The following is an 8,543-nucleotide window of genomic DNA, read 5'->3' as shown; positions in this document are numbered from 1 at the left end:
TAAATTTTATACAAAAGATACTACAAAAAGAGAAAACATTTGACCACTACTTCCTAATTCTTTAAATTTGCTCCTTGTAATCCTTTGAGGTAAAAAAGATGATGAGCTGATAATCCTCTGAGCATCTTCATCTTCGGCTTCTTTCTCTTCTTGATCTTGATCTCCATCAAGAAATCTCAGCAGGCGACAACCCGAGGCGCTGTCTACCAAAAAGTCGATATTCAGCAACAGGTAGGAGTTATTGGGGCAGAATTTTTTTAGGTTGGTAAAATCGACGCACATCCTCCACTTTCCATTGGACTTCTGTACCAGCACCACATTTGCTAGCCACTTAGGATACTGGATTTCCCTGATGTGGTTAGCATTCAATAACTTTTGAGTTTCCGCCCTTATGATCAAGCGTCTTTCTTCATTAAACTTCCTCCTCCTTTGAACCACGAGCCTGACCCTCGTGTCCATGGTCAACCTGTGACAAAGAAAATCGGGATCTATCCTCGACATATCTGCTGAGGACCACGCAAATGCACTTTCCGGACTATCACCTCGGCTATTTGATCCTGTAACCTTTGATCTATCGAGGCACCGAGCTTGAACATTTTTCCGTCAATCTCCTGCTCCTGAACCTTGCCAGTAGGTGCAGGTCACTATCGGTTGCCGGCCTCGGTCTCCAGCACCTCATCCACCTTCCCCTCATGCACAAAGGAGGTTGAGTTCAACCTCTTTCTGTTCTTCAGGCTGCTCTCATAACACTTTCGAGCAGCTTTCTGGTTCGACCTAATCGTGATCACCTTCCCCTCCTCGGACGGTAGCCTCATCTTCATGTGCTTTGTTGAAGCTACTACACCCAACCTGTTTATAGAGGGTCTCCTCAAAAGCAAGTTATAGGCAGAAGGAGTATTAACCACAACGTACCTGATGACAATGGTCCTGGCAGTCTCCTCGTTCGAGAACGTTGTCCTTAGGTCTACATACCCTTACACCTTCACGTGGTCACCTGCAAAGCCCACTAGGCATCCGTCATGAGGCCTCAAATGGTTGGGGGACAATCGCAGGTTGACGAACGTTGACCAGAACATTACATCGGTCGAGCTTCCTTGATCGATAAGAACTCGGTGTACTCTCCTTCCTACTGTGATGATCGATATCACTACTGGGTCATTGTCGTGGGGAACTACGTCCGCCAAATCGGCCTTTATGAAGTAGAGATCGGGTTCAGGAGCGTCATCTTGATCCCCTGTTTCCAACGACATCACAGCCCTCACGTACCGCTTGCGTTTGGTGGTCGTGCTACCTCTTACAAAGAACCCTCCTGATATGGTGTTTAACTCGGCATGGATGGGGACTTCATGCGTTTGGTCTCTCCTGATCAGAGAATCGCAGAACGGTCCAGAAGCAACCCCTTGCTCAAAGGCGGATACCATGACATTATTGTCGTGAGTTTGGAGCTTCACAGTAAAAGCCCAGAATCGATTCAGATAGTCTTGCAATGACTCCCCCTCCCTTTGTCGCACGCTAAAAAGACCGTATAGCATTAGGGGCTTCACCCGATTGATATAAAACTGCTCTCTCAACAGTTTGGCGAATTGCGCAAACGAAGTAATGTGGCCACTTTGGAGTCCACTAAACCACTATATTGTCGTACCTGTAAAAGTACTCATGAACATCTTACACCGTATTGCATATGATCCTTTCGAGATGATCATTTGAGCATAAAACGCTGTAAGATGGGTCTCTAGATCCTCTACCCCCATGAACGTGATCTTGGGGTCACGTAGTGCATGGGCACTACTTCATCCATGATAGCCCGAGAGAATAGTTCGGCGTTGTCCCTTTCATGCAAACTCGCCTCCCGTTCTCTTGGGGGTCGTCGGTCATGTTGCTGGAGATCCCTGCGCAACTCCTCGTGAGTTTTGCGCAGTTCTTCCCGCAACCTTTCTTGCTCCAACACAAACCGCTCATTGGCTTCTCGTAGTCTCTCCTGCTCTTGTCTCGACTGCTCGTTGGCCTCCTGGAGAGCCCTTAGGCTCTCCATCAGTTGCTGCAGTGTGGGAGCCATACCTCCATCTTGTCCCGTTGGTACTTGTCTCGTGTTTCTCATCTTCATCTCGAAACTTGAACTTAACGGCAGACGTGGATGGGATCAAGTTTTAGCGTGCCCCACGGTGGGCTCCAAATGTTCCTACCGGTTGACTTCTTCGTCGGTTGACCTAGGATGAACACACCTCCTTCTAGGTCTGGAGTCACGTCTCTCTTAGTTGCTTCGAGTATGACTCCATTGTGACAGAGGGCGCCCTACCTATTGATGGCACTCCGACACACAAGTTAGTAAGGGCTCACAAAGCATCAATAAAACTCAGTTTAGTGTGCAAAAACAGCGTACCTTCATCTGGGGTCTCATGCCCCTTTTATAACCACTCATGCAACAATCATCTTCAGGTGCTAACCGCAGGCTAACATTCTGTTATAATTGCACGTCCCTATCTTCTTTAGGGTTTACAACAACTATCAACATGTATTTACGTGTAGCAACAACAATATATCAATAAATATAATAACAAACATTATAATAACTACTATTATATATATCTACTAGCACGAAAATAAGGGGTATCTCGTACGACAACCTTACCATGCGCTTTGGGCCCTTCCATCAAAATTGGGTCAGTCACATAAATCTTAGCTCGACCCAACAATCGAGTTGGCCTCTTACCTTTTCCGAGCACCGAGCTATTGTTCACATATACTAGAGTGTCGAGCTTTGTACAATACAATACTATGTTTCAAACTTGAAATATATTTATGTTTATATCAAGACTTAAAATATATTTATGTTTATATCAAGACTTAAAATATATTTATGTTTATATCAAGACTTAAATTTTAAGTATAACTCAATCTTATTGAATTTTTTTTTAAGTATAACCTAATCTCTAGTGCCATCTGTTTCTATGGGTGCCCTAAGTATTCACGTGCCATGCATGCATCTACCTTTGGGAACCCTAACCCTAATGGTTCTTAGTGCCTCTAATGATTATTTTCACGTGTCGCGCCTGTATGCGTTGTACACACCACGTGCATGGATCCTTTGTGACTTAGGCTTCCCTCATATCTAATGTTCTAACTGATGATTTAGGATAGTTCTGGGACCCTCCTTACGTGGTTCAACATGACGTTCAGACCACCGATGTTTGATCTCTCCTTCTGTTGGTAAGGACCGATGTCGATCTCCAACATCGGGGTCTTATGTTATTGATGCCCGAAGTCTCACTAATCTTCTGACAGGTGCATCTGGGACCCAGCTTACGTGACCCCTTCCACTTATCAGGCCTTGGTGCGCGATGTCTGAGGTTAGTTACTGGGATCGATGACCGAAAACTGGTCGGGACAGAAATAAAAAAAATAAAATAAAGTGATCCATACAAATAAATGAGAAATATGATATAAATAAAAGTGTTTGGTACGAAGAAATATAGAAAAAGAATGAGAGAGATTAAAAAAATGTATTTACCTGTCATTTTTTCTTGTTCTTTTTAATAAGAATAAATAAATCATATTTGTGTCTGTTTTCTTACTCTTTTTTTCCTTCAATCGAATTGTGTTATAAGTAAACCAATTGAAGGTGACAATTCTCATATATAAAATATTTTTACACAGTTTTTATGAAAGACACTGAAGCAGGATAATACTTTAAGAATCTAATCAATGAGTAAGTTACACAAACTCCTAGTAGGCATAAAAAACCTATTCCTCAGAAGTCAAAACTTGTTCTAACAATGTTCATTACTTTGCTTGTAGCACAATATTCATTAAACTAGTCAACCTTTTCTACACATTGCAATTAGATGGATCAGATAATGAAATGTACATATATTTTCTCATTTGTATCTCTGAAAAACCTGTGATTGTATTAAGAGTTTAAACTACTATTGTTGGTTTAATACTTTAATACCTTCTACAACTTGTATTTCTTTATGATAACTAGGCCTGCCATGGAACCTTCCATTCTTTTTAAAGTTCAATTTCTTCTTACTTATTAACCATTTGGCACTGTAACAGATGCAATGGCCATTAGTAAATCCCATTGGCTATGATGAAAGACTTTTGTGTGTGGAATCGTGGGATGTTTGTTATGGATAACTCATTATTTCTTGGATTTATTTTCCTGGCATATACACAAATTATCTGTATTTGGCAATTGGTTATTCTCTTGATTTGAGCTTTTCTTCCGTTGGGTTGACATGATTTTAATGATGGTATTCAAAAAAGGTGCTTCTTCTATTATGTCATCCAATTACCAATTTATATAAAGTGATCTAAGAATAGCAATACCACCATCAAGCAGCCTCCAATTTTCATCAAAATGAAGTATTTTTCTCTCGTGTTACTTGCATTTTGGTCTATATATGTCCACCTCTTTGTTCTCTATTAACGTTAAACTCACAATGGATTATCCCAAAACTGGTTGCATCAGGCATCAGAAAATGAGACTGATCACATGCCACTGCTTGAATTCAGAAAATCCATACTCTCTAATCCACACATGGAATCTTTCTCTCTTGGAATACTTCTACTCACTTTTGTAAGTGGCATGGAATCAATGTAATCTATTATAAAATGAACTTTAAACCTAACTCAATCTTTACAAAATCAGTTTATAAAGTGAGGTTTGCACCCACTTATATATTATGAAATGCTTTAATTTTTAGTCGATGTAGGATCTCCAACATAATTTAAAGCATCAAAGAGTTTCAGAGTTAAACTTGCAGGGATACATTGGTAATCTATCTTATATGAGAAGCATCAACTTCTATGGTGAAATCCCACCAAAATTGGGGCGATTGTCACAACTGCATAACCTTTCTGTAGGAAATAATTCATTGGTTGGAGAAATCACTACAAACTTGACAGGTTGCACTAATCTCAAGTTTTTACATCTAGGTGGGAACAATTTTATTCACAAAATACCTATAGAAATTGGCTCACTTCGAAAGCTTCAACACTTGATCCTTTCAAATAACGAGTTTACTGGAGGAATCCCATCATTCATGGGAAATCTTTCATCTCTAACACTTCTTTCTGTAGAAGGAAACAACTTAGAGGGATCTATTCCACATGAAATATGTAGTCTCAAAAGCTTGACATGGATAGCATTTCACCTCAACAAACTGAGAGGCACATTTCCTACCTGTCTCTACAACATCTCATCTCTTAATATAATCTCAGCTACAAACAATCAACTTAATGGCTCTCTTCCCACCAACATCTTCCACACTCTCCCCAATCTTCACAAACTTCTAATTTCTAACAACCAAATCATAGGTTCAATCCCACCTTCCATCACAATGCATCTTTCCTTTCAATTCTTGATGCTGATAATAACTATTTAACAGGACAAGTTCCTAGTCTGAGCAAGTTACAGGATCTTCGATATCTATCTTTTTCTGGGAACAATCTAGGTGACAATTCTACTGATGATTTAGACATTTTAAAATCATTGACAAACTGTAGACAGTTGCAAATGATAGATATAGGCTTCAATAATTTTGGAGGTCATTTGCCAAATTCTTGGGGCAATTTATCTATGCAACTCAACGAACTATATCAGGGAGGCAATCATATAGTAGGAGAAATCCCTTCTGCGATAGGAAACCTCATTGGTTTAGTTCTCTTGTCCATGACTGGTAACTCCATAGATGGAACTATCCCTACAACTTTTGGTAAGCTTCAGAATATGCAAAAGTTGAGGTTAGGTAGAAACAAGTTATCAGGGGGAATAGGAGCCTTCATTGGGAACCTAAGTCAATTGTTTCACTTGGATGTGGAAAAAATATGTTACATGGAAAGATTCCTCCAAATATAGGAAACTGCCAAAGGTTGCAACACTTAGTACTTTCAAGAAACAACCTTACAGGAACCATTCCCGTAGAGCTTTTCAGTATTTCCTCTCTAACAACCTCCTTGGATTTATCACAAAACTTGTTGAATGGTAGCATACCAGTAGAAGTGGGAAACCTTAAAAACCTTGGTTACTTAGATATGTCTGAGAATAATCTGTCTTGTAACATTCCTCTATCTATAGGAGAATGCATAGTGTTGTAGTACCTCAATTTGAAAGGGAATTCTTTAAATGGAATCATACCACCCTCTTTGGCATCACTCAAAGGACTTCGAAGTTTAGACCTCTCACAAAACAGCTTGGGTGGATCAATTCCTAATGATCTGCAGAAAATTTCTGTCTTACAATACTTCAATGTGTCTCTTAACATGTTGGTTGGTGAGGTACCGCAGGGAGGTGTCTTTCAAAATGCTAGTGCGTTAGTGGTCACTGGGAACAAAAATCTCTGTGGAGGTATTTCAGAACTGCATCTACCACCATGCCCTGTCGATGGTAAGAAACTTGCAAAACTTCATCCATTCATGTTGATAGCAACGATAGTTAGCGCAGTCGCTTTTCTTCTCATCATTGCAAGTATTCTAACTATCCATCGGATGAGGAATAAGAAACCATCTTCGGATTCACCAGCAACTGCCTAAAGTTTCATATCAAAGCCCACACAACGCAACCAATGGGTTCTCAATCACAAATTTGATAGGCTCTTGGAATTTTAGCTTTGTCTACAAAGGAATTCTTAGGCCAGAAGAGAGTTGTTGCCATAAAAGTCTTGAACCTTCAAAAAAGAGGATCTCAAAAGAGTTTCATCGCTGAATGCAATGCACTAAAAAATATTAAACATCGAAATGTAGTTCCAATTTTAACATGCTGTTCTGGAATAGACTACAAATGTCAGGAATTTAAAGCTCTGATTTTTTAGTACATGAAAAATGGAAACTTAGAGCAATGGTTGCATCAAAGCACATTAAGTGCAGAACATTCAAGAACATTGAACCTTTATCAAAGATTAAATATCATGATTGATGTTGCTTCTGCTTTACATTATCTTCATTAAGAATGTGAGCAGTTGATCGTTCATTGTGATTTGAAGCCAGCAATGTCCTTCTTGATGATGACATGATTGCTCAAGTCAGTGATTTTGGCCTAGTAAGGCTTTTCTCAACAATCAATGGTACCAGTTCTCAGCTCACAAGTACAATTGTCATAAAGGGTACTCTCGGCTATGTTCCTCCAGGTTTGTTCTAAACTCTTGAACAAACGCTTCTTTGAAATTTGAATTCCTCTATCTTTTAGTGAAAACTTGATAGATATTCACTGATAACAAAGTATGAAAATGTTTGCTATATTTTCTTGGAGTATGGAATGGGTTCTGAGGTGTCTACAGATGGTGACATGTACAGTTTTGGGATTCTTCTTTTGGAGATGCTTAAAGGAAGAAGACCAATAGATGAAATATTTGAAGATGGTCAACATTTGCATACCTTTGTGGAAAGCTCACTTCCTGATAATCTTCTACAGGTTCTGGACCCATCCATTGTACTAAACCAAGAAGAAGAACAAAACAGTCAGAATCTTACTCCAACAGTTGAAAAGTGTATAGTTTCACTCTTTAAAATTGGACTTGTTTGTTCAATGGAATCTCCCAAAGAAAGAATGAAGGTTGATGTTACTAGGGAGGTAAGTGAAATCAGAAAAACTTTTCTTGCAATGTAACATGACATAATTTCCTGCTTATATTTTGCGGGAGAACAAACGTTGTAGCAAAACAGTATACTTTATTTTTTGAATTATTTCACTGATATTAGTTTTTCTTTCCAAACGTAGCAATATAAAATTGAGGGTTCAAGATGCTTAACTTCACATGATTATGCAGTTACAATTACAATTTCATTTTCTGCTATTTATGCTATAGTTGATCAACATTACACTAAATACATATTTATTTGTGTTTATCATATAATTATTATATCTCAAACTCTAACTTAAACATCAGAATATCTAATCTTCTATATATAACATACTAGAGATTGAATACCCAAAAGACATAGATCGACAACCAAAGAACCGAACCAATATTGATCGGTGGAAGAGAACTTCCTGCCCAAGCAAAACCAAATAGATATTCCACAAAAAAATTCTCATCTCAAGAACTTAACGCTTTTGCGCATTAACATCAACAAATTGATTGATAGATTTGACGTTCCACACCTTCTAAGTACAAATAAATTACTATTTTTATTTTAAATTTTATACTTATAACTTTATTATTTGTTGTTTTTGCTGAATTTATGTCTAACTTGTCCTCTTTTAAGAAGCTTATACAAAATATCATATCATTCTAATTGGATTTGGATAAACCTGTTCAGTAATCATTATCACTCATTAGGTTTATTATTAAATTTAGAGATTAAGACAAACCAAATAAAACAATAAAAAATAATGAAAACCATATAAATGTCTAATTTGGTGGGATAATTGGTTGATTAGTTTTTATTTCAAAGTGTATATTAAGTAAAAAGCAACAAAATAAACGGTTAAGACCTACTTAACACAAGCTATTTTGTTTATTGTAAACTAGTGAAAACACATACGCTCAAGCACTTACGTATTTGCTTGTATCTCTGCATTTTTTTTTTTATTAGTATTTCCA

General features: G+C 38.2%; 1 pseudogene; it reads left to right on the top strand.

Moving 5' to 3' along the window:
- The first annotated feature begins 4,360 nt into the window (after positions 1 to 4,360).
- Positions 4,361 to 7,613, top strand: LOC137809670 (probable LRR receptor-like serine/threonine-protein kinase At3g47570; annotated as a pseudogene).
- The last annotated feature ends 930 nt before the right edge of the window (positions 7,614 to 8,543 follow it).

This window comes from Phaseolus vulgaris, chromosome 2 (genome assembly GCF_000499845.2).
Source record: "Phaseolus vulgaris cultivar G19833 chromosome 2, P. vulgaris v2.0, whole genome shotgun sequence".
NCBI classification, from domain to species: Eukaryota; Viridiplantae; Streptophyta; class Magnoliopsida; order Fabales; family Fabaceae; genus Phaseolus; species Phaseolus vulgaris.
The sequence above is the reverse complement of the archived record's forward strand: the minus strand, read 5'-3'. Positions and strand labels throughout refer to the sequence as shown.